This window comes from Podarcis gaigeae, assembly GCF_964106915.1.
Source record: "Podarcis gaigeae genome assembly, chromosome: 5".
Lineage (NCBI taxonomy): Eukaryota > Metazoa > Chordata > Lepidosauria > Squamata > Lacertidae > Podarcis > Podarcis gaigeae.
Genome location: NC_139681.1, coordinates 60990523 through 61016807, shown reverse-complemented (window position 1 = coordinate 61016807; position 26285 = coordinate 60990523). Strand labels below are relative to the sequence as shown.

Here is a 26285-nt window from a genome sequence, read left to right as displayed (position 1 = left end):
TGGAGGCCTGTTCTTAACCTGAAACTGTTCTTAACCTGAAGCACCACTTTAGCTAATGGGGCCTCCTGCTGCCGCCGCGCCGCCGGAGCACCATTTCTGTTCTCATCCTGATGCAAAGTTCTTAACCCGAGGTACTATTTCTGGGTTAGCGGAGTCTGTAACCTGAAGCGTATGTAACCTGAAGTGTATGTAACCCGAGGTACCACTGTACTTTCAGACCACAAAGTATGGAAGGAGTCTTATGAACAGTGTTACCTGTGAGATTTAATGACAACTTAACAAATAGTGGTTGGCTTTCCTTACTCTTACGATTGTGCCTGCACATGAAACATGAGAGTTTTCACGCAAGATAGTATGAACATAACTGAGTATTATTATTGAGAATGAGCCAAAGTAATTTTGCATGTAAAGAGGTAAACGTGATTCCTGTTTGTGTCTTTTTCTACAGAGGCCACTCTCTCTGTCTTGACAAAAATCTACAGTATCTTTACATATCCAAGTTATTACAAAATCTAGAGCAATTCTGAGAGGTTCCTCTAAAAGACAAGCTTGCACAAAACAGATAGCTTTCTGTTTTTGCTTATATTATTTGGAGCCAACTTCCATGAGCTAGGTCATTATTCACACCAGTCAACTGCCTTTGCAGGACATCAAGATGAAAATGCTCTCCGAACTGTCTAAAGCAAACACAATAGCTTCTCTAATTTAAACACAATATTCTTCTCCCCTCACTGGACAGCAGCAGATTTAAAAAAACAAAACAAGAAAAGCAATAATTTTAATGATGACCGTATCTGAGGGGAGAGAGAACTACAACTAGCTGGATAAATGAAGTTTAATAATTATTTTTAATTACATGATCTTCCATTTCAGCTTTCAAATAGATCCTACAGCTTTGCCCTCTGAAGCCTCATTGTTTTTTTAAAAAATACAATAATGAATAATTCAACACAGCTGCAGCCGAGAGTTAAAACACTGCCAATGGTATCAGTGCTGTGATAAATCTACAGGCTGCCCTGCTTCAAAGTTCCCAAATCTGCCTATTAATCACAACACTCCTTGCATTTTCCTAATTTCACAGACAGCAGCTTGTGTATAGCACTGAGCAATTCCCATTTGCCCTAATCTGCTCTGCCAGTGCTCAAAGGGCAGCCTGACCCTGTATAACATGGCACCATGGAAAAGGTACAAATTTTGCTCAGGTATGATGACTATTCTCTGAGATAGCGTGCTAGGCTGTCAGTCATGGGGGCAGAGAGGAGGAGGCAAGTGTTTGAAGAATGTGCCTGTGGGAAATATGTCTAGTTATAACACAGTATGTAAGATGAATGAGAGAGGCATTCTGGCTTAGGGAAAGGATGTAGTATTGATTTCCTGAAAACTGAATGTCATGCTTAGTATGGAATCAAAGATATATGGCTTAAGTGAAGGAAGTGTATTTGGAGTTTAAAGAAGGACTATGATCAGTTTGCTTCTTATCTACATTTCCATGTGATCTTTGCGCGCGTGCACACACACACGCACAAATATATATATAACAATATAAAACATTGGGAAGATATCCCACATCAACATTTAGAACCACTACCAAAAGATATAAGCAACTCTGAATATCTTATCAATTTTGAAAGATTCTTCCTGAGGGGGAAAGGAAAGGAAATCTGTATTTTCCTCAAGATATCATGGAACATTTTATTCTTGAAAAGCCGTTCAACTTTTTTTCTTTAGTGAAATCCTTACGGGTTTTTATTTATTTACATTTTTGTTAACACTGCTGGAAATATTTATAAATTATCACAGCTTTTTTAAATAGAAAATGAACATGTATATATTACACCATTAACTAATATGAAGTTGCAAGTACATTGTTCTATAAGAATGCCAGGCCTTTTGTAAAGACATAGGTGAAATACTTATTACACAGGTAACTTTTACTACATAGTCCCATTTGAAAGTAGCTTATGTTTCTAAATTCTAGCATATGCCCTTTCACCAAGGGCATAACCCTCCAGGAACTTGGGTAATAGTGCGGTCATTATCGTAACTGAACTTTCGCAACTAGGGCAAAAGACATTTGGCTGTCTCCTGCCAAGACAATTTTGTACTCAGGGATTGTTTTACTAGAAGTAAAACCACCCTCAAGGTGCCACTAGGTTCTCTTAGTCCAGGGGCAGGAAAACAATAGTCCTCCAGATGTTGGACTCCAACTCCCATCACCCCACAGTCAGCATGGCCAACTCTTACAGACAGTGGTTACTGCAGACTAGTAACATATGAAGGGCTGCAGTTCCCCATCCTATATCTGCCTTACTCCCTAGCAGCAACACAGAGCCATCTCATCTTCAATGCTGCCCACCACTGCCATTGAAATGCCTTTTTGTTAGCAAACTGGCAAGGGAATCTTGCCAGCATAGGATGCCCATCTGTTTCCAAAAACCAGTGGAGCCAGCATAGCGGCTCAGAACGTTAAGTTTTCCAAGACTTTGCAATTCTTCTAAGAAGAGCCATTGCCTTCTTCTTCTTCTCTCTCTCTCTCTCTCTCTCTCTCTCTGCTTAGAGGTTTTGTAAGTCTCTGCAGGCTAGAAAAAGAAATGCCACACTTTCCTTTTAATCGGAGGCAGAATTCTGATTTATTTACATCACTCAAGGGCCCATGGCTTCATGAAGGGAGGGAGAATAACAAATCTCAGGAGACTCACAATAAAATTTGTAGCATTTGACAGCCCTGCTCTTTGACACTTGATGCAGTGCATCACCAGGGAAGACAGAGTGGGGAGAGGAGGAAGGGAGAGGGTGTGTACTATCATCATCATCATCATCATCATCATCAATTACATTTCTACACCCCTCTTCATTCGAGGATCACAGGGCAGTTTACAATATAAAACACAAAAATGCATACCATAGCAACACACAAAACCAATACTCCCCAGTTTAAAAGACCATAGATTGCTTAATTAGCCAAAGGCCTGGGAGAAGAGGAATACGTTTGCCTGGCCTAAAATATGTATCCTAGGTGCCAGGCGGAAGCCACTGCAACCTGGTTAAAGGGTTTCTGTGTCTATCTTTAGACTTGGGTGAGGGAAAGCCGAAGGTAGAGTTTTCAAAGACAATTCTGGTAGTATCTGGGAAACCAGGAAGGTTTTCAAGGTATTAGCAGTTTGCACGGAAGTGTGGGTAGGAAAGTCCCATCTCTTTAAAAAATTATGCATTAGAAACAAGGGGCATGGTTTCCATGTTGTCTTTTGTGTGTCACATGGCTGTGCATCAAAAAGCCATTAAAAATGCACCTGTCCTAACCAGCTCCTTTGCTGTCACAAGCGCCCTGCATTTTATGTTGAAGTGACAGCAATTCCCTTTCACCAAATATTCACGTATGCCACATGCAAGTGACACATTCAGAGCAGAGATGAAAAGTGGGGAAGTGGAGGAGCAGCAAAAGCCCATTTACCCATGACTTAACTACAGTCGCAAGAAAAACAGAGCTCTGTCTGGCTGAAGAGTGAAGAATCTTGCATCTCCTGGGAATGCTCAATGTATCCTTCAAAAAGGGAAAAGACTGGCTGACAATATCTTACATATATATAGTAGCCTGCCAAAAGTGATCACCAGTCGTTCCTCTTAAAGATCATTAATTTAATTCCTTCCTGATAATCTCCAGAGAAATGAGATTCAGCTGCTCTACAGCCTAAGTTAATGAATGTTGCTGAGTCGGCAGGAAAAAAAGTGGAGCTCCAAACAATTGTCTGGGTGCTTGCTGTTGTTTTTAAAAATGAAATGTTTTAATCTCTTATTTGAATCACCCTATTGGTGAGTTTCAGATTATTTAATAACACACAGTCTCTAAAGCTGTGATGGAAGCTCTTTTAATAAAACTGATGGTCATAGCTGTCAACTTACAGATTTGAAAATAAGGGGCCAGCAGCCTCAAAAATAAGGGATCAGCAGCCAAAATAAGGGATTTTCCCAGCACAGGTATGTTCAGCTTCTGAGCCCCTCCAAGCCCAAGGCAGAAAGCCCAGCCAGCAACCAAACGAAGCCTCTAGTGGTGGTTCCCACAGTGCAGCAACCTGGCAAAGGGGATGCAGCAACGAAAAACCACCATCACCTCTCTGCTGGGAAGCGCTGAGCAAAGGCGAGTCCCCAGGCAACGCGACCGATTTGATCGGCACAAGGCATGCAAGCTCCACCCCCCAGTCGTTCTAAGACTCCTTATTGGGTGAGCAACACAGCCAAGCAACACAGTTGGAGCCTCTCTTCTCCCTGGCCAGCAGGGAGCGAGGGAGAGGAGCTGCTTCCTTTGAAACCCGGGAAATTTAAGGGACAGAAGCGGGACACAGCGCTGGGATAAGAGACTTTCCTACCAAATAAGGGACAGTTGACAGCTATGCTGATGGTGCATTAGTCAGCTAAAATAGAATAGAAAGGAGGTTAGGATTATCAAAGGATCACGTTATCTCATATGTACCAACTTAAGCATTTTGATGTGCAGAACTTGCACTCCTACAAGTGCCACACAATGCACATTCTGTGTTTGCCATAATTCATTACTTTAGCACGACAGCACCTGCACTTTGGAATCACTGCCTATTGACATTAGACAGCCGTCATCACTGCATTCTTGTTAGACACTTGCTGAAAAGATTTCTCTTTCACTGGACCTATTCAGGCACCTGATTGGTTACATGTTTTATTGTGTTTCATTGTTTTTAGATGTTTTAACACTTTAAAAATGTTTAAATTGTTTGTATTTTGTTTTTATATATGTATTATTTATTACATATGTGTTTGCTGACAACTGAAAGATAAACCTTAACCTGTAACTGGCCACATTTTAGCTTTAGAAGAAACCTACTGCCCCTTCTGCCTGTCAAATGCAGAAATTAAGCTGGAAAGGCAGGAGAACTAACTAGAAACATTTCCCACATATAATAAAGATATGCGAATCACCATAGCTTCTGGCTATGTACGCAAGAGCTACATTTTCCTCACCCCTGAGCAATTTGCAAGGGAGCCTTCTAGAATGCTCTCCTCACAGGCCAATTTCTTGTTTTTCCAGAACATTTAACTTTCCTGCTGCAGTGGTGTTTATTTTGTGTGCTGCTTTAAGTATCCATTTCCTTGTGGTTACACGACTTAAAATATTTTTCTAGGCCCTCCAAGACCTTGTTTGCATTTTTTGGTACACTTATTTAATCTTATTCACAAAGCAGAGGCCTGTACTCAACATTTTGTCATGTAAATTGCAATGCATGCTACCCAAACAGCAAACCACGGGGAACTTTCTATCAGTCTCCCTCCATTTTCGCACTATTCTTTTCCTCTCCCTCCAATTATTTTTCTTGCAAAGATAACTGTCTTTCTCACTATGTTCTTGACCAGCTTGTCTTTTCTTCAATAGTATCTCTTCCCCACCTCACTACTTCCTTGCTTATATCTTTCTTTCCCTACACTTTGGCTCCAATGCATTTCTTTCTCCTGGTTCAGCCCAAGAGATTTTGCTGCTGGAGACAAAGGACAAGATGGTTCCTCCCATCAGTCCTCTTAAAGATGCTGACCAGACTGTTAGTTGAATCTCACTTTGGCGCTGGTAATGAGAACACATCCTCCAGCATCCTTGAGATCAGCAGGCTACTTTAGCGGCAATAAGCAGACTGCATGACCCACAAAGTCTGTCTTCCTGCAGAGGTGAATGGCTCAGGAGAAACATCCGGGATTGGCTTCGATTGCTGTTCCACACCATCTGCTGCCAAAGGTGGCCACCTCACTTTGCCAGTTATAGAGCCGTCTGTCTCTCCCTCTCCACCTCCTCCTCTTCTATGTCTCTCCCACCTTCATCCCTGACGTACGTACCATTTATGACAAAGCTTCACAAGGACAATACAAAAGAATGCCACACAAGATGTTACGTATTTATAAGGCGTAAGCTCAAAAGCAAGATGGGAGGAAGGAGAGGATGGAGGAATATCTCAGGATCATGTCATACCACTTTGCTAGCAATTCATATTTTTGAATTATTGGTGCTGCCCAATAGTCTGGAAGCAGAAAGAGACGGTTGGCTTTCTCCGATTTCTACACAAATGAAGTGCCATGGTTGACATAGACTAATGTTTCTGTTGGCTGCCTTTCCTGTTGCTCTTAAGGACGTTTCCATGTTTACAGCTGTATCCAAAGTTTGGCTAGTCACTTGCTATCACATTTTTTTAATCTATAGTCCAACCAAACACATCCTAGTTTCACATTCCTTTTGGTCTGAGAATCTGGAATCCCAACTGTGCATGACCTCAGTGAGAGGAGAAAAACTCAAGAGGCCCATGCTTGCTCTAATTTTTTTCTCCAGAGATTTCCTGGAACAACCATGGCCTTGCTTTAACTGATTTGAGATTCAGAAACAGTGGTGTGGAGAAGTGTAAACAAGTGCAGTTTAAGCAAAGCCATCTCCCCTCCCCCCCCAAAAAAGTTGACTCCTTTATAGCTTAAGAAACACACAACAAACAATGGTAAACATAAAAAGCGAGATATCATCTTGGAGATAATAGACTGACCTCTAGGCTGGCAGGCCAAGCATCCCTGAAGAAATCTACTGCAGACAAGCTGTACCGTTTATTTCAATTCAAACCACTTTGCACCAGGGACAAGCTGTTTGAAAACTGCCAGACAAATGGGCTTTGTGAAATCTTCCTGCTTTGCAAAGTAATGCTTTTAGGCAGCTAAACTGAGGAAATCTCCCAAAAGCAACTAACTAATAGCTTGCCATCAGCTGCAGCTGTAGTGCTTCCGTGGCAGAAAATCCCTTTTTCTCTCCTGACCATCAAAGGGGGAAAAATACACTTAACTGAAGAAGCACGATCTCAAAGAAGATTATACATGTTTGGATCCTAATTATGAAACGTGTTCGCATTGTACAGAAACCCTCCTGTTCCTCATCTGCCTAGAGCAGGGCAGCTGGAACAGGATCTAGTGGTAGGCCTCTGCCAGATTCAGAGTACAGTAAGCCTACAACTTATGCACATTTAACTTGTGCACGTTCAGCTTTACGTGGATGGCAAAAATATTTTTAAAATTTTAAAGGGGGCATGGTTCCCCCTTTTGACTTTAGCAATGCCACCTGCCATTGAACCTAATGCACTTTGATTATATGTGATTTTGACCAAAGGCATGATCCCTGGAACATAACTCCCACGCAAGTTGTGGGTTTACTTTACCTCAGTAATGGTTCCTGGCACTCAGCAGTTCAACAGCAGCAAACTACAAAACAACAATAACAGCACACCCCCTGCTAGGGTAGGCCTTCTGTTACTCCCTTATCTCTCAGTTTCAGGTTCCTCATCTGTAAAATATGAGAAGTGGGTGCCTTTGCCACAGAGGTTTGTGGCCTTCTTCCATCCCTCCACCCTCCCCCAGTTTTCTGTTTCCTCACAACAGTCAGTCAAAATTATTCCTACTGAGTGTTTTCAGTACTCAATGAGCTGTTTTGGAATCTCTCTATCTTTTGCCCCCACCCCCTTTTTTGGACTCTTGCAAACCTTGGGGCTCCCCAAAGTCTGTTGACATCTCTCTCTTGTATGTGGTTGATGCCATTTTGGTTGCAAAAGGCTTGGCACTCAGAGAATGAGTTTGCTATTAGTACATTGGATGCAGCTGGAGGACATAGATACTTCATTTATGAGTGCACTGCATGTCTCCTCTATTAAAGCCAAATCACACAGTAAATACTTGTGAAGGAACTGGAATCTCTTCTGTGGAAGATAAGGGAACTCTAGGATTTTAAACACCCACCCACCCCCATTTAAATAATGTTTATTTAAATAAATAAAACTGAAGTAAATTCTAGTCTCCCCTTCAAAAAGCTTGGGTGCAACAGGCAATGCTGGGGAATTCTGAGGCACAAATAACCATTGAATTATACACAAACAGACACACTATACTTTGAAATGAAGCTATAGACGCTAGCATTATACTGAACAGAAATGGTAATATGGAGTGGAGAAGGAAGAAATAAATTACAAGAATGGCAATATTCACGATGTGAATTTTCAAAATGGGTTGAAATGTAAAGGGATTTAAGTCATCAATTTGCATAGATTAGGCAAAACTGAAAACCATTGCATTAAGATATCCTGTTTATTTCTTAAAACCCTTCCTGGCTTGAAGCCAGAGGGTCACTGTAGGATATCATAATGATTGCTGCTTGATGGCTTCCTTTCAAAGTGAGGTGAAACGTGGCATATTTCAGTAATTTAGGATTTTCTGCATTCTACAAAAATATCTTCCAATATGCCGTGTTTGCAATGTTGTATATAGTTTTGCCTACCTAACCTCAGAAAAGTTTAGCATCAAGGTGCTGCAAAAAGGTACAGAAAAGAGCAACTAAAATGATAAATGAATTGCAACTTTATTTTATGGGGTTTTTTGGGGTGTGTGTGTGTGTCTTTTTTGCCTAGAAAAAGAGATGACTGAAAACATGGCTGAAATGCTTACATCAATTTAAACCAATGTAAACAATGTAAAAAATGGGGGGGACGCGGGTGGCGCTGTGGGTTAAACCACAGAGCCTAGGGCTTGCCGATCAGAAGGTTGACGGTTCGAATCCCCACGACGGAGTGAGCTCCCGTTGCTCGGTCCCTGCTCCTGCCAACCTAGCAGTTAAAAAGCACATCAAAATGCAACCGGCGGAAAGGTAAATGGCGTTTCTGTGCGCTGCTCTGGTTCGCCAGAAGTGGCTTAGTCATGCTGGCCACATGAACCGGAAGCTGTACGCCGGCTCCCTCGGCCAATAAAGCGAGATGAGCGCCGCAACCCCAGAGTCGGTCACGACTGGACCTAATGGTCAGGGGTCCCTTTACCTTTAAACCAGGGGTATCCTCTGCCCCACAAGCCTAATTGTGCACATAAAAGGTAAAAGGTGAGGGCTGCAGTCGCCAACACCTCCCCTTAAGACCATCCTTTAACCCCCCCCCCCCCGCATTAGGAACCAGCAAACAGCCTATTAATTCACTACTGCAAGATGTGATGATGGTGTGATAGAAGAGCCCCCACCCCTTGATCCATTTAGAAGTCCTTTATAAGACCAGGCAGGCTGACAGAATCATGTGCCCAGAATATCACTGCTAGGAAATGTGTGTTTCAAAGTAATTACTAAGGTGTCCTTTAGTCTCACTTGCTTAAGGTGCTTGTCAAATGCAAATGATCATCCTTGACCAAAACATTTACCCTTCCCTTATCTTAATAGCCCATCCATTCCTTTGAAGCTGTAAACTCTGCAAGTCTAGACTCTTTAATCTTATAAAGAACCATGATTGGGGAAACTTTTCAGCATACTAAGTGAAGGTTGCTTTCAAAGGAAGTAGTCCTGAGTCATCTGAGTGTAAGGGCCTTTGTGTAATGGCTAGGGATAAAATTAGCTTCTTAAATTGTTTCAGAATCAAGACCAACATCTCTGGAAACTGTTTGGGCCAGCAGTCCAAAGGATAACTTGCTTTTCCACTGGAAGAAAGACTAGGTTACCGGTAATTCTGTTGCAGCAAAGACAGAATCTTGTTGACTAACAAAGACCCAGATGGATTGTGGATGGATTCAAAAATGCAATTTTATCCTGTCACTTAATCTTATGTTGTTGTTTTAGTTACTTATGCAGTTATTCTAAACTTCTATTTAAATATATATTTGCTTCACTGAACATGGAATATATATTTAAATCTCAACAATAATAGTCAATAAGCAGGAATGGCACAAGGATCTAGAAAGCTGTTGCTTCTGTGCTTCTCTGACCAAAACATTTACTCTTCCCTTATATTAACAGCCTACCTATTCACCCTTGGACAATCCTCCAGGGGCTTCATGCTGTTGTGGTTGTTGTCCAAAAGGGGGTTTGTCCACTTTTGCTCTCACACACAAACAGGATGCACTGCCCTTGATCCTCAGCTGTGGATTTTATCTTGGCTTATTTATTACATTTATATCCCACCTTTCCTCCAAGGGGATCAAGGTGGCATATATAGTTCTTCTTCTCCCTGTTTTGTCCTCACAACAATCCTGTGAGGGAGGTTAAGCTGGGAGTGAGTGACTGGCCCAAGGTCACCCAGTGAGCTTCATGGCTGACTGGGGATTTGAACTCTATTCTCCCAGTTCTTGTTCCAACCTTTACCACCACACTGGCTCTATGCTTATCAGCTGAATTGGGAGGGTGGGGCCGATTGCCCCTATGTGCTTATCAAATACTGGGGAGTGGGCACTGATGGATAGTCACTCCTAATGTACTCCTGTGAGGTTTGTAAGAAATGCTGCATTGTATTGTCACCTTCCAGCAAATGAACTCCACCCACTCATCACCTCATTTGAGATATAACCTGGAAAAGTTCAAGTAGGGCATAGCATTCTCTGCCTCATTCTCTGGTTTTTTGCTTTTCTTTTCAAACTGACATGCATCATCCTGTGTCTACTGAGCATGCTCAGTCCCCACTGCATTGCTGTATTCTTGGAGGGGCAGGGGGATGGATTTGGTTGCTTTGTATTTCAAAAAAGGCTTTTCATACTTCTGTAAACCTCAGGCTCATCCTCTGAGCCTGGTGATAGCTCCCTCTTGTTTTTCAGTGTTCCTTATTTGGCTCCATTCCTATTGGCTTAACTTTCGCCACCTGAGTTTGCTTTTGAGGGAGGAAAATGATATCCATTTGTGCTGCTACTGCACGGTCTTGGTGTTATCCCCTCAGTTTGATGTACCAATGCAATTACAGATCCCTCATTATTCTACTGCTGGGGGAACCAACATGGTGTTATCCAGATATTATTAGACATTAGTTCCCATGAGCCAAGTAGTCTGATGGCAGTTGTAGCCCAACAACATCTGGAGAGCATGGCTTTGGCTACCCCTGTCCCATCTTTTTGCTCTTCCAGTTTTTGCTGAAGCTATGGTTAAGCTTTTCACAGCCATTTTAGAAATTATTCTTGACAAATTTGTCCACACAACAGGGATGAGATTTATTGTATATTATGTAATGTTCTCTCTTCTAACGTTTCAGTTGGCAAGTACCTAACATTCTTTTTTTTAACAAGTAGACTTTCCTTTGGGGATATTCAAGTTGAGGTTAGACTGGGCTGATTTTCTGTTCTGGCGCCATTAGCCATCTGGGGATATCTGTCTCAGAAATGACCAGTACAAATGTGTGTGTATGTGTGTGTGTGTGTGTGCGCGCGCATGCATGCTATAAAGCAAATAGTATGAGAAGAAGGATGGACTGCAAACAGATCACCAACTTGAAACGGAAAGAACTTAAGGCTTTCAGAAATGATGCAATGCTCCTACAGAAAAGGACTTCTCAGGCCAGGACAATCAAGAAACGATCAAACCCAATTGCTTTCAATAAAGTGTAGCTTTGTGAATCTGAAGTTATTTCTGTGACTGACAACATAACGGGGGTAAATGGTGTATGATGAGCTACTGCTTGATTCTGTGATAACATAGCAAACTAATATAAAAAAAAAGTAATAAGGGCCTTTTGCCATTCCTCACGGGAATAGTGGAAAGGAGAAAACGTGCACAGATAAAAAAAGAGATGGTTTCAAATGTACTGCAGTAGCCTGTTTTTGTGCCCATACTTTGCTAGTGGTCTGATCCTATAAGCTGCTGCTCAGGCAAGCATTTAGGCTAGGAGGTTAAGGCTGCTTGGATGTATGCCTCAAGATTCAACTGCACACTGCTTCCAGTGACCAGAGTAAGGGGGACAGGGACACCCAATGGAGGAGTGATGGAAGTTGGAGGGCAGACGCCGTGAATGACTGGGGTGGTGGAACTGGCTTCTCTTGTGGCAATAAAGTCAGGGAGGTCCTGGTTAAGATAACTAAGTTTGCTGAAGCGCAAGCAGATGGAGGCTTACTCACCAGCCCAGGACAGCTGATTTCCAAGTCTGTGGCAAATGGCTGGCTGTTAAAAGCAGTAATCTGGTGGGCACAATAAGCCATAATAATCTCTAATAACTGAGCAGAAAATTAATAAATAAATAAATGGTCCCTAACTAGCTTTAATTTGAAACACAGCCTGTTGATTGTGTTGTGGGATGAGTGAAAGAAAAGGGTGCTGGTGGTGTTTGGAAACAATAGCAGAAATCTACTTTCTCCTTTGCATAAAAGAAGAACAAAGTGATATGCCACCAGCTGCTCCTTCGCCAGACTGTAAAATGTAGAGGCTCACTGATGAAATAAAAACCTAAAAGTAAAATACTATCCTTTGCTTTGTTTCTTCAAGCACCGTCAAATAATTTAGTCACATATATACCTCTAACACGTTTTATGTGAACATCTAGAATTCTCTCCATTCTTTTAAAGAAGGAAGAATACTTAAATTGCATTCTGCTTGCACCATTTAACACTCGGAAGATACCCGGAAGTCACTTTTTCATTCACGCAGAAGGGTGAAATGTTGGCTTCTGGCCAGTTTCAAATACGTGCACCATGTAGTATCTTAAATGTATGAGCAGATATCAGCAGTGCTGAATAAAATGAATTGTGTTCCTATAATGCTATTTATGCCAAGCACCATTTAAGAGAGTTGGTAACCATGACTGTTTAAAGATGTTTTAAGATGAATGAACACACAGCCCAAGTTCATTGTCTGTAATATAGGAACCCTAATAATCTGGGCGTATTGCTGCATTTTCAAAGACAACTATTCATGTAATTCTACAACTATTCATGTAACTATTCATGTAATTCAGGCCCTGGAACTAGACCCATTAATATTATATCCAGTGTACTCAGCAGGTGAACATAATTAGTGAGAACAGATCTTTCTTAAAGTCTTTTGGAGGGGCCAGATGATGTATGCACTCTGCTGTTGTCCAATTGCGGCTGCCTGCCACAATTAAACTAAAAGCACATGCAGGACTGCAAGCCATTCCCAAGCCAACAAACAGATTAAACGCATTTAAGCATCCATCTCGCCTTCTCTCTCTTGCATTTCTGTAATAAAAAAATTAAATGTTGAATATAATTCCCGAATGAACATAATTTGTGGGTGTGTCTGTGTGCATGTCTCTCTGTGTGTACATGTCTATATTCCCACTCCATTCCATGGGACTTTTTGGTTTCTCTCTCAATTACAATAATTTCACCTTCCTCCCCCCCCCCTAAATTTCCCCTGGTTGCTCTGAGGCATGGATCCAGGATAACAGCAGAGAATTACTGTATATGATCACTTTGCTTTTAAAGCTCTCAGTTCCCATAACTATAGGCCAAAGGTTCTGTGTGCCAGGAGACTTTTGTGTTCCATGGTCACACTTTTCTACCTACATGAGGTGCTGAAGCAAGGGGTGGATATTAATCTTCTCTGAAATATCCTCATTTATTCTCTCCCAGGCAACAGGCCAATGATTCTAATTTGTGCTATTACCCATGTGCAGTGAGTTCACACTAGACAGACGATGAATTTGTCAGAAGCATGTGCAAAGGGATGTTTTGGACTTTAATCTGAAGACAATGCTTTGGAAATGGGAGGGGACCACACTGCTTTGGAGGGAAATTCTAGGGAAACACTAAAGCTGCACTAGACCTTGGAAAGTATTTCCATACCTATGAATCTCAATATGCCTGTTAGATTGGAAGATCCTTCCAACAATGCCTACCTTGCAAAAGGTGAATGGGCAAAGTCTGGAAGCCAAAAAGAAGATTTTGGCTCTTACTTAGGAGAGACTAATTATTAAACTACATGGACTTAAAATCCTGTGTTAATAACCTATTATTAATTAATTAATTAAATTTATATACTGCCCTTCATCCAAGAATCACAGGGTGGTTTATGATATATTGCGGTTAGATTTATGAGCAAACTATAAACAGATCACAGGATAAGAAATATTAAGGAATAAGTACCAGTCTGAAACAGGTTCAGGCAGCTTTCCAAAAGAAAACGCCTATAGTCCTGAAATGTGTGATTTCAAACGGGAATAATATTAATAAATTTCTTTTTAGAAAACCCTTTATGGCAAGAATATTTTGTAAGTTAATTGACCGTTCACAGCTCTTCCTGAACCTAAGGTGAAAATGTTGCAGATGCAAAGCATAATAATCATTCATCGTATTAACTAAAGAATGGCAATACAGCTACAGATATAATGGTCACATATTACATATTAATGTATTGTAATTAATTCCCTGTAGGACTAATGCAGGCCTGGAACCAAAGCAGCTGCCTCGAGGGATTCTCTGCATGGCATCCCATTTAAATAACCTAGAAGCAGATACTTATCCACTTTTAGGCCTTTCATAATGTTTGCATGGAAAAAAAGAGAACGAGGCAACGGCGGAGGTGAGGGGTGCACAACAGAAAAGAATAAAAACAAAAACAAAATGTAGTCTGGAAGTCAGGAAAAGTTTCCCGTAGCACAGCTCCAGGGGTGCTTTCTGAGTTTCTCAAAGGGGACTGAAAGAACTGGTGCTTACCAGAGGAAACCAAGCTAAAGAGATTATCAGAGTTTGCAATTGTATGTAGGGTTTGTTATTTTATATGCTGCTTCCCATGTCCATCTCTATGCCAGAGATCGCAGGGGCGGTGGAACTGCCTTTGTTCGCTGCAGCCAAGGGAACAGGAGACGGAGATTGAGTTTGTATTAATACGGTAATGCAAATACCGCTAACGCTCTTTCCAAGATACACCCACTGTTTTATCTAGTTTATCTAACTATTCTAACTATTTATCTAACTATCTATCTATCTAACTAACTAACTATCTAACTATTTATCTAACTATTCCCTAGGAACATTTACGTCTTTCAGCATGGTCCTCAAAGTGTGATTTAACAAGTACCAAAACAAAAAAAATTCCTTCCAGTAGCACCTTAAAGACCAACTAAGTTAGTTCTTGGTATGAGCTTTCGTGTGCATGCACACTTCTTCAGATACACAGATGTGCATGCACGAAAGCTCATACCAAGAACTAACTTAGTTGGTCTTTAAGGTGCTACTGGAAGGAATTTTTTTTGTTTTGACTATGGCAGACCAACACGGCTACCTATCTGTAACTTAACAAGTACCGTACTTCAAACTATCTTAGTTTGAAAGACTTTTGAGATTAGGAAAAAACAACCACCTTCTGGCTCCTTTAAGCAAAACCAGTGACTAGTAAGACCTATTGCATCCAGAATTTCGTCTTAGATAAAGCTGCTAACCCACTGTGTAGGCATCCGGGCCCGTTAGGTACTTAGAGCAGTGGTGACCTAGGTGTGAGAGTTGGCTGGAGATCTGAGCTGTAAAAACATCTGGGTTATCAGAAGGCTTCCAGCAAGTCATAGTTAAATTTGGAGCTTGTCTGCAAGTGATGGGACCCCTCCTGGGGCTACACCAAATTAATTTTCTACCCATCACATATACAGTTAGCATGCAGGATTTTGAAAATGCATATAATATTAGCAGCTGATAACTGTCAGGATCACTGCAGAATACAAGGGGAACTTGGACCTTTTCCTCCACCGCTGTGGACCTGAAACTGCTCTGAATTAATTTTACATCCTTCTAGCTTGGCCCCAAGACACTCTGCTGATGGGGACGATGGAATCAGAAAATGGGAGGGGCTTCTTTTGGACTTAACCTTCTCACAAAACCACACAGTACTTGCTGCCTGCGTGTGTCTAAAAATACCTGCACCCCATACTGTCACACACTTTATCCCACAATAAAATAAAAACAATTACAGACATATATCTATAAATAATTTTCATCCCTTCTGGCTGGTGTTTTATTAACAAACCATTACTGGCACCTTCACATTCTCTCTATTTCAAATTTCTGGGCATCCCACATTATTTATTAGGAAATTTCCACTGTATTAAATTTCCCATCTGCCAGGATTTATAAATCTCACCATGAATCTGCTCTCGCTCTCTCTCCAGTTCATGCACCTGCATGTTTAGAAACCTGTCCCATTACTAGTCATTTTTTGACTTGTGGCCTCTTCCAAAGCAGAGGTAAAAGTTTAAGTGGCTAATGGTCGCAACTGAGATATCTTAGCCAATTGAGTAATTTCTTCATGCTGGAGATGTCAGGGCTTTCATGGTGGTAAAGTTAGGGGGAAAGCTTCATCCACTTAAATTTATTCACGTCATACTGCTGTTGAGGCACAAGGATAATGCCAATAAAAGGGGGGTGGGGTGGGAATCTAATGTTCTGCTCTGCTGTTTTTGGTGATTGAGGCCGAGGGTGGGAAAAGAATATACCTGGAAAAAAATAAGCCTCTGAACTTTGTTCCTATTTGCATTTGTTTACTCAGGTTGAGGGGTGGGGAACTAAATGGGGATCAACACAAGCATCAACCTAGTTGCCATATGGCGTATGGGGACTGGTTTGCCCAACTGGTATGGTGGAACCTGCCAAACACACTATATATAGAGTAGGGTTTGCCAATGTGGTGCCCTCCACATTGGTGAGAATACAACTCCCATCATCCTTGACCATTGGTCATGTTGGCTGGGGCTGATGGGAGTTGTAGGCCAACAACACCATATTGGCTCACCCCTATCTTAGAGGAAATCAAAGGACCACAACCGAAATTCAGCAGACCTTCCACAAAATGACAGGTATGTTCTTTAATCTAGATGGAATACAGACTATCCAGGGTGGTTTTTTAATAGACACTATAAAGATAACAATAAATCCTCCTTTAGTTGGCTGACACTGCAAAATCAGCCTGAGGGGAATGATGCAGAACAGAAATACATTCACCTTTGCCACTGGAGTATACTGGAACAAGACATGTCCACCATGCCCCTTCATGCTCCCACCCTGAAGGCCAGACGTGCTACAGAACCTCCCTGCTGCTGTCCTGATGAAGAAGGACCAATTTCCATCAGTGAACTGACAGAGAGTCTCAGTCTTAATAATAATCCTGTCCTACACTTCAACCTGATTCACAGTCCCCGATGGAAGATTAATCCACTAAGCCTCTGAGCTCTTAGAAATGACTCAGGCAAGAAACTATTCTCAGTCATCCTCCTCCTCACGTGATAATGACAAAGACATACATACATACATACATACATACATACATACATACTATATCATGCTAAAACACCAGATTTGGGCTTGCTATATATTACAAGCAGATTGAAAAGCTCTGATCAAGCTAGTATAGGCTAGGGATGCAGGTTGCGCTCTGGTCTAAAGCACTGAGCCTCTTGGGCATGCTGATCAGAAGGTCAGTGGTTCGAATCCGTGCAACAGTGGTGAGCTCCCATTACTCTGGCCCAGCTTCTGCCAACCTAGCAGTTTGAAAGCACACCAGTGCAAGTAGATAAATAGGTACTGCTGTGGTGGGAAGTTTAATGCCGTTTTCATGCACTCTGGCACTCGTCACTGTGTCCCATTGTGCCAGAAGCGGTTTAGTCATGCTGGCCACATGACCCGGAAAGCTGCCTGTGGACAAATGCCAGCTCCCTTGGCCTGAAAAGCAAGATGAATGCCACACCCCATAGTCACCTTTGACTGGACATAACCGTCCAGGGGTCCTTTACCTTAGTATGGGCTATGCCAGGCCTCCTCTTTGTGGCATCTTTTTTTTTGGGGGGGGGGAGAGCACAGCAGGAGAGAGAAAAATGGTTCCTAGATCTCTGAGGGTGAAACCAGAAGAACCACTTCAGAAAAGCAGAAATGCAACTGGGATCAGAGATGTGAACACCCAGTCTTTTCTTGGCAGCTCATCAACATGCAGGATTTTAAATGAATGCTTGTTCTCTCATGTTTTTGGAACCCAGAATCTCAAACCCCGTGGAAGGAAATCTTTGTGGGGAAGGAGAAGTATGTTTCAGAAAAAGGGTGGGCAGGGAAAGATCAAGCACTTCTGTGTCTCTCTAATCACAACTGCTTCATCTCAAAGCAACTTCTCTGGTTTAAAAGGGGGTGTTGGGCTATCGGGTACCCATAGGAATTTTGCCAGGGCAAGGGTGGGGTGAGGTGTAAAAAACTGAAAGGGGGAGCAGTCCAGTTCTTCTTACACAAAAATGAGAAGAGCAGCACATTTTGCCTCATATCTAAGTTTCTACGAAGACTGAAAACTTACGTTATTTTTTTAAAAAACGAAAACTGGGGATCTGGAGATTATAGTTCTTTGAGGCTGGGGACACAACAGCTCCCCCATCACCTCTGCTGTGGACACCCATGGGACCACTATGTGTGTCTGTAGGTAGCTTGGCCTGTAGTGCTGTAAATAGTATAGTTTCTATACAGTACCTGCAACAGGCTCCTAATTTTTCACTCTCTTCTCAGGCCCCAGCACTGCAAATATAATAAATAGACCATCTTGTTTCTGGAGAATATATGAAGCACAGATAATACATGATAACTGGCTGGTTATCCTGTGACCAGCCATTCTGAAAACTAAGTAAGATGTGTGACAAGAATTGACTTTTCACAGCGTAGCATCTTGCTCAACATGTCAGGCAAAGTTATACCGTGTGGGGTGTTTATTCCTAGAGTTTATAAGTGAAACTATCAACCCATTATGGTGTTATTAGACAGGAAGGGTTTGCAGAATTATGTACTGCTATCTACATAAGGGGGACGCGGGTGGCACTGTGGTCTACATCACTGAGCCTAGGGCTTGCTGATCAGAAGGTTGGCAGTTCAAATCCCCACAGTGGGGTGAGCTCCCGTTGCTCAGTCCCTGCTCCTGCCAACCTAGCAGTTCGAAAGCACATCAAAGTGCAAGTAGAGAAATAGGGACCGCTCCGGTGGGAAGATAAATGGCGTTTCTGTGCGTTGCTCTGGTTTTGCCAGAAGCAGCTTAGTCATGCTGGCCACGACTCGGAAGCTGCCTGTGGACAAACGTTGGCTCTCTCGGCCAGTAAAGCGAGATGAGCGCCGCAACCCCAGAGTAGTTTGCTACTGGACTTAACTGTCAGGGGTCCTTTACCCCTTTTTTATCTACATAAGATGTGTGATTTTCTTTGCCCCTTCATTCATTGCAAGTCTGTTCTTTTTGTTTACGGTAGGTATAAAAAGAGGGGTTAAATTCAGTGACTGAATCATAGAAACAAAGGAAGGGTCAGCAACCTGGCTGAAGGGAAATAATGATTAATTGAACTCCAGAGGTCAATATAATCAAAGCAACAAGGGAAGTGAAAAAGTCCATTTCTTAACAGAAGAGTGCCAGCAAGATAATCTTTAGCAATCTCTCTTAGCTGGGAAGGAATGGCGGTGACTAACCTAGAGGGCACCAGAAATGGGCAAGACAAACAGTTTTGATTGCCCTATCGATAGCGTGGCTGCTAACAGTAAAACCATCATCCTAAGAATGTAAGTAAAGCATGCTGGATTAGGAAAATGGCTCATCTAGTCCAGGATCCTGTTTTCACAGTGGCCACCCAGATGCCTATGGGATGCCCAAAAGCAGGACCTGAGCATCTCTCAAAGTAAAATTCCAACCTGACTGGGACTGAATATTTTTCGGAGCTGTTGGACCAGTTATTCTCGAATGGGAACAAGGCTGCTGGGGAGAGGGAGTGAATACAAGCAAGGAAGACAAGTGGCAGAGATATATGAGTGTGGGAACTGAGCAGAGCAAATACTGTAACTACCTAAAAGGAGGTGACATGGAAATGCAGCTGTCTAAAATAGCAATGTGGCTTTTTCAGTTCTTGTGGAAAGTTAGGTGGTGGAATAAGGAGCTAGAATATTACACTATGCTGCTGAATCAGATGATAAGCCCTCCTCCCTGACCTTGAGTGGATGAATCACTAGAAGGCAGTGATGCACCCACTGCGTCACCAACACTGGCACACAGTTGCATGTCCTTTAGCTCAGTTTAGAGGATCTCTTAACGTGCTACAGAGTCCTTGGGGCAAGTGGGGCTGTATGGCTAAGCACATAAGTAAACAGACATTGTTGCAGCTTATTTTGAATTCCTTCAGAGCTAAATCTGGCTTGAAACACATTTACCGAATTGGCAAGCTAAGGCAAGATATTTCTTACTGAAAAATGGATACAATAAGCCATAAGCAAAAAGCATGACATTCCTCTCCATTTGCTTCTTCCCTCTCACATCAATCTAGAAGGTAGATTGAGATACCTGAGACACTGCAGCATTCGGACAACTCATTCAAAAATAAAAAAGCCAGCAATTACTTTTTATAGAGATGTATTAACAATACACACGTTCAATATGCGGACTGTAAGAGATGATTGGAATAAATAATTGGAACTTTCATTATTACCCAGAAAGTGGGAAAATGAATTAGCTTCAATACCTAAGGTGTCATTAGATTTAAAACTAAGACTAATACAACAGAAAATAATATTTAGAGTTTATTGGATTCCTTTATGATTGTATAAAAAAGGGTTAGCTAAGATAGCTCAGTGTCGGAGATGTGGCAAGGACAATGCTTCTCTGAAACACATGTCTGTACAGTGTTCTTTACTTAACAAGTTTTGGGAGAAAGTGTTGGGCTGTGTAACTATGGCCGTGCAGAAAAAGTTAAAATGTTTCAGCAGAGAATATTTTATTGAACTGCAGTATATACCTGCAACATGGAAATTATCAATGGGACAACGGAAATGGAGTTTCCATGTCCTAATGGTGGCCAAGAGATTCATATTGAGGAATTGGAAAAATAAAAATATGATACCCTTCAATCAATGGGTTGACGATATGATGTCACTGGTAATTTATGAATGGACTGTTCATAGGCACAGACACTGTATGGATAAATATGATGACATTTGGAATGAGTTTATACAAAATGTAGTAGGCTATTAACATTTACATAATCACTAGGACAATAACACTATACCAATTTATACACGAATGTATGGGAATATTGTATAGTGCTTCTTCTTTTTTGCATATTTTCGCTTTTATATGCAACTGTGTTGTTATTCTTCCCCCTCTCATGTTTCCTTCTTTTTTTCTGTATCACTTTATTTCTTTTAACTGAAATCACCTTAATAAAATATAATTTAAAAAATCTAGAAGGAAGGGGACTACAATAATACTTTGGAATGGAATATTATGTAACACCCCTGAAGAGAATGACCTAGGCAAACAAAGACTGCATGCCTGAAATTTGCTCTAATTAATTAATTTCTCTGTAAACCACTCAGAAGAACCTCAATTATTTCAACACCTTCCTAATACTGCCTGAAGGCAGCTTACGCAAGCTCACATCCCCCCATTAGCTGTCTGAACAATCATCCATCTCACAAAGAACCAACTAATCTCTGACACATCCTCCCCCTCAATCTGCGCTCCTTTCCCAGAAAAAAAAATTCAATTGCTGTTTATAGTCTTCCACTCCTCTCTCACCACAGCTATCCCTATACATTAAAAATTATGTATCACAAAGACTGAAGTATCACAGTGAAACAGAAGTTTAAAACAAACACTTCTCTTGTGTTCTGATTTGGTAGCTTCTCTTGGAAGGCTATTATTTTCTTCTAAATTTCCTAAAATAATAATAATAAAAAACCCCACATAAACATTTGTCAAATAATTAAGCCTGTGCAATCAAATGTTCCAGGGGTTACTTATTTCTATGTAATATTTGCAAATATATTTTATAACATATGTTTCATGCTGTTTCTTTTTCTGAAAACCAGCAAAACAACAAACATCTGGAAATGGTAGAGAGCTGCCTGGCTGATCACTGCTTTGCTGGTTCATTTAAACATTATTCTAGCCACATAGGAGCCACCAACAGAAAAAGTAGGTCCACTGGAGAGAGCGGATGACATTTCAAGCACTGTTACTGTATGTTGAACCTGAATGTAAATTTATCTCCAAGCCCGTGAAGGCTAATATTTGAACCAAAGCTATGTTTTTAAAGGCCTCTCACAACATTTTATTGTGTTGCATTGGCCAGGTTTGTGTGTTCCTAAAAGTGCCCTGAAACTGGCAATTTTATTTATTCATTTATATCATGTCTCTCTTTCCCAGACCTCAAGATGGCATACATGCCTTGCCTCCCAGTTTTATCCCCCACAATAGCCATGAGAGGTAGGTTGGAGTAGAAGAAGGTTGGAAGAAGTTTAATTTACAGAAACATTGCAAAATTAAGGAATGTTAGAAGGATGCTGGAATGAAGTTATGTGGTTTTAGCAGTAATGTTATAAAGGAGTATGTAAAAATGGGTTGTCAACAGGTGAGAATGCAAAGTTACAACATATTAAGATAAATGATTAAGATAAAAACAAAGATGGAAAGGATTTGCTGAATTAACTAATTGAACTAGAGTATAAAAAAGGGAGGTGTGAGGAGGTCAAGGAAACAAGTAAATGAAAGATAAGCTATGGAAAAATTGATTTGTTTTTAATTTTTTTTAATTTTTCAGTTTTTTTGTAATTTTTGTTTTATTACTTTTTTCTTATTTTTTTGAAATCTTAATATTATTATATATATAAAAAGAGGGGTAGGTTGGACTGAGAGGCAGTGACTGGCTTAAGGTCACCCAGGGCGCTTCCTGGCTGAGTGGAGATATCCCCACTGCAAGTGCCCAAAACTTTTAAAAAACAACATGACACTGGATCCTGTTCCCAAGGACCAGCGTAGCTGAGTGGGTTGCTACTGAAAGGAGGCAAACCAGAAGTCCTACTTTGTGCATGGAACCTGTCAGCACCCAGCCCTTTGACTTGGGGCCAATGTGGGTCACACCTTGCTAAGTGCCTTAAAATAGAGTCAGCGTTGGGTGGGGTGAGATTTGCAGGTATGATATACATTCCCTCAGCTGACAAGGTAAATGGAAGGATGGTCATGGAGGGAAAAAGAATAGTGGAAGTTGAGTAAAAAAAGAAAAGAAGCGTATTGCTGAATGAGGGATGGGGAAGCTGTTGCCCTCCATGTCTTATTGGACTCCATCATTAATCCCAGGCTGTATGGCCAATGGCCAGGGATGGAGTCCAGGAATACCTGAAGAATTAACAGGTTCTCTCCATCCCTGCTCTAATTGAAGGAAATTTCCTTATCCGTGTTTATGTGGCTCAGCCACTATAAAAACTGGGGGCTGAACCTGGCTACTTTCCACCTGTCACCTGAGTATGGATGGAACCCAGCGGGGGGGGGGGGGGGGAGAGAGAGACATCTGCAAAGAAAAGCAAAAGCTGGCAGTTCCTTATCTGGAGAATAACAAGAGACTAGTGCAGCATGTCTTAATTAACAAGAACCGATGGTCTCAGAGCAAAACAGATGGTACTTCCTCCATCTCCCGTAAAAGAGGCAAAAGGAGAAATAATTGTAGTAATCAGATCTTGCAGTTCATATGGGAATTGCTATTAAAGTCTCTCACATGAAGGGGAAGGGCCATACCACACCTGTGCCCACTCGACCGCTTCAGTCGGCGGAATTTGCACTACTACAGGTGCCACGTAACACCCGGTCCACATTTGTAAGAATTCAACCGTTTAGTGTGGCAGCATCTGCACTTTGGAACACCCTGCCTATTGTATGGAAGCTTTTGTGTGATGTGAGAAATCAAATCAGTTGTTCCCTATACGCAGGACCTTTCAATGCATTTGTCATTTTAATGGCTACTTCACAGGACAACATTAATTGAGGGAATATTTGCTTTCCATGTAATTTAAAAATGTGACCGTATTTTTCAATACACGTTGTGATTAGAGTCTGTGTCTGAAGTGAATCTGTTTGATGCACAAATGACGACAGCATTGCCTTCTCACATATATATATTCTCTCTCTCTCTCTCTCTCTCTCTCTCTCTCTCTCTCTCTCTCTCTCTAATTTGTGCTTGCATGTATGGAGGGCTGACAGCATCCTAAGGAGCTATTTGCAATGGATGTTTCAAGACTTTGTTGTTTTCAGTTTTCAGCTCTGATTTTCAGGAATCAGGCTAATGGGAGATTTAGAGGGGGACACCTTTGGGCTCTTTAATCCTGACCTCCAGACTTTTCTTTCTGCTGCTGAGAGGACAAATAAGCATTCATTCCTCCAATCCCACTCCTTTCTGACAAACAGGGGTTTAGCAATAAGTTCTGGCCAGACTTACATTTTGTGAAAATGTGATGTAAGACAAAACTTTGGTGATTTGTAGCATGTATCAATTAAGTTAACCTGTCTACCTGAACCCCTCCTGCTCTTTCGGGTTCACCAAAATCCACGGAAATTTGGAACGGTAGTTCGTTTTGAACAAGGATTCTCCCCATGCTGACAAAAATGGGTAATGACATAGTGTTATCAGGCCTTCAAATGTGAAAATCCTGGATTTGTAATTCAATCATGTGCTACTGGTTTTCTGCTAGCTACTTCTAATACCTTAAGTCTACTGTCCCCCACCTGCCTAGAAGTATATGCTATTTATTCTCTTCCTTTATGCTTCCCACAATCTACACTGTATGCTGAACAGATTCTTCTTTATCTAAGAAGTATCTGATGCATATACTGAGTCACTCTTCTGCTTTATGAGATTCTGATCAAGAGATATAGCCTGTCTGGATAAAGCAGATGCCATTTTGCGTAAACCAAGCTGTTAGAAGGATGGTGTGCAGAGTAATGCTGGAGGTGAAGTTTGAATGGGACATTTGGAATATGAATTCCCCTCATTCAAAAGGCTGGAGAGGCCCACACCTTTCCAAATTTGGGCACTGCCTTTGAATGCGATGTACTGGGGGTAGCCTACCACTGTTACTTCTGCCAGCTAGTCTTCCCTCCCATGTCCACTCCAACTGTCTTTCCCCCAAATCCACCCCCCCCAATGTTGTTGCAGAGAGATGCACTCCGTCTGTCTGTCGGTCTGTTTCTCTCCCCCTCCTTTTCTGGAAACTAGAATGGTGCAACAGCAGCATCCCACTATGGACCTGGTACTACTGCATTGACATATTAACTGCAGGACTAAGGAGGGTATAACTGAAAACCTCTGTGTGTCTTTTACCAAAATTGTTACAGAACAACAGCTCTGAACTGGGAGGGAAACTTTCGATTGACTCACAGTTGGACATTCTGAACTTCAGCTAATCGTGAGTTGGACATGCAGTTCTTTAATGGACACCAGGCTTCAAGCAGGGAGGAGGCCCATATATCTGCCCTAAACAGAGATGAATTACTATGGTGACATGCATCTTTCTGGAGGTGCCTGCCTGCAGTAGAATGTATAGATGTAAAATTCAAGCTAAAGAATGGTTCTCTGCCTAAGTATGAATACAGTCAATTGGGAATTATACCTTGCATACATTCTGCTTGCCCATCTCTGCTTCCATAAAGTTTGAACCCTAGAAGGCTTAGGTTGAGAGCCTCTGTTCCAAAGGAAGAAGTCTCGGTTTGGTAAGCTCTTCCCAATAATAATAATAATAATACTGGTTTCTATAAAAAGCATTACAGCAACTCAGCCCTATTAACAAACTATTCCTTCTGCCTCCTCTATTCCTTCAAACAATCACAGCAATTAACTATATGGATTATATTATCATTTTAGGAGTACATCTCATGTCTGATAATTGTGATAGGGTTGCCATATTTCAAAAAGTAAAATTCCTGACACCCACAAAGTTGTCTTTTAGGAAACTATAAATATTTGGGGGTTGGGGTTGGGAGGAGTAACCTAACCCCAAAATAGTGAGTTTAATCTTTTTGAGCTGTTTCCGCTGCTTTTTCCACCACGTTGCCATACATCCGGGTTTTCTCTGACCTTTTGCCCCCTGACATATGGCAAGCCTAAATTGTGAGAAGGAATACAAGCATGTTAGCATTTAAAGGGGCTAAAAAGGCAGTGCAATAATGAGCTTAGCTCATAAGAGACAGCATCTCTCCCCGCCCCCTGCTCCCCAACTCATTTATTCTAAACTCCCTTGAGTAGATTCATCGACAGAGCAAGACATCCCAGAAGAGAAGTATTAGATAAAGGAAATAAAACCACTCTTTTAGAGATTGTTTTGAATTCAAATGGTACTGTGAGAAGCTGTAAACACAAGGCTTAAATGTTGAAGTGCTCCAGTAATATACAGAATAGGAGCAAATAAATTGGGCTGCCAACAGGGTTTTCTGGTCCTTGTATACCATGGCCTCCCTTAGGACACGTGCATGCACACTGGAGATTACAAGTTATTAGAAATCTAGCAACAACTACTCTATGCCCCAAAGGAAAATAGTCCTTTCATCCTCTGTTTATGTTGCTGTGAACATGCAAGAGCCCTCTGTCTCCCACCAGGCTTTTCTTTCCCTTGATGCATTTACAACAAAGGAGAAAGAAGACCAGCTTTTTAACTGTCTCCTTTGGCATCTGGCAAGGACGGAAAAATGGTGTGTGTGTGTGTGTGTGTGTGTGAGAGAGAGAGAGAGAGAGAGAGAGAAAACTCCTTGCCTC

At 41.5% G+C, this 26285-nt stretch overlaps 1 protein-coding gene and 1 long non-coding RNA gene across 2 annotated transcripts in view; both read right to left on the bottom strand.

The window, feature by feature from the left end:
- The window catches only part of HS6ST1 (heparan sulfate 6-O-sulfotransferase 1), a 184321-nt gene that overhangs the window by 41307 nt on the left and 116729 nt on the right, over positions 1-26285 (bottom strand). The gene's annotated exons all lie outside the window — the stretch shown is intronic.
- The window catches only part of LOC310845901, a 61383-nt gene continuing 55407 nt past the window's right edge, over positions 20310-26285 (bottom strand). The window contains exon 3 of the long non-coding RNA XR_014565040.1: positions 20310-21423. This is a non-coding gene — a long non-coding RNA (uncharacterized lncRNA). The remainder of the gene's footprint in view (positions 21424-26285) is intronic.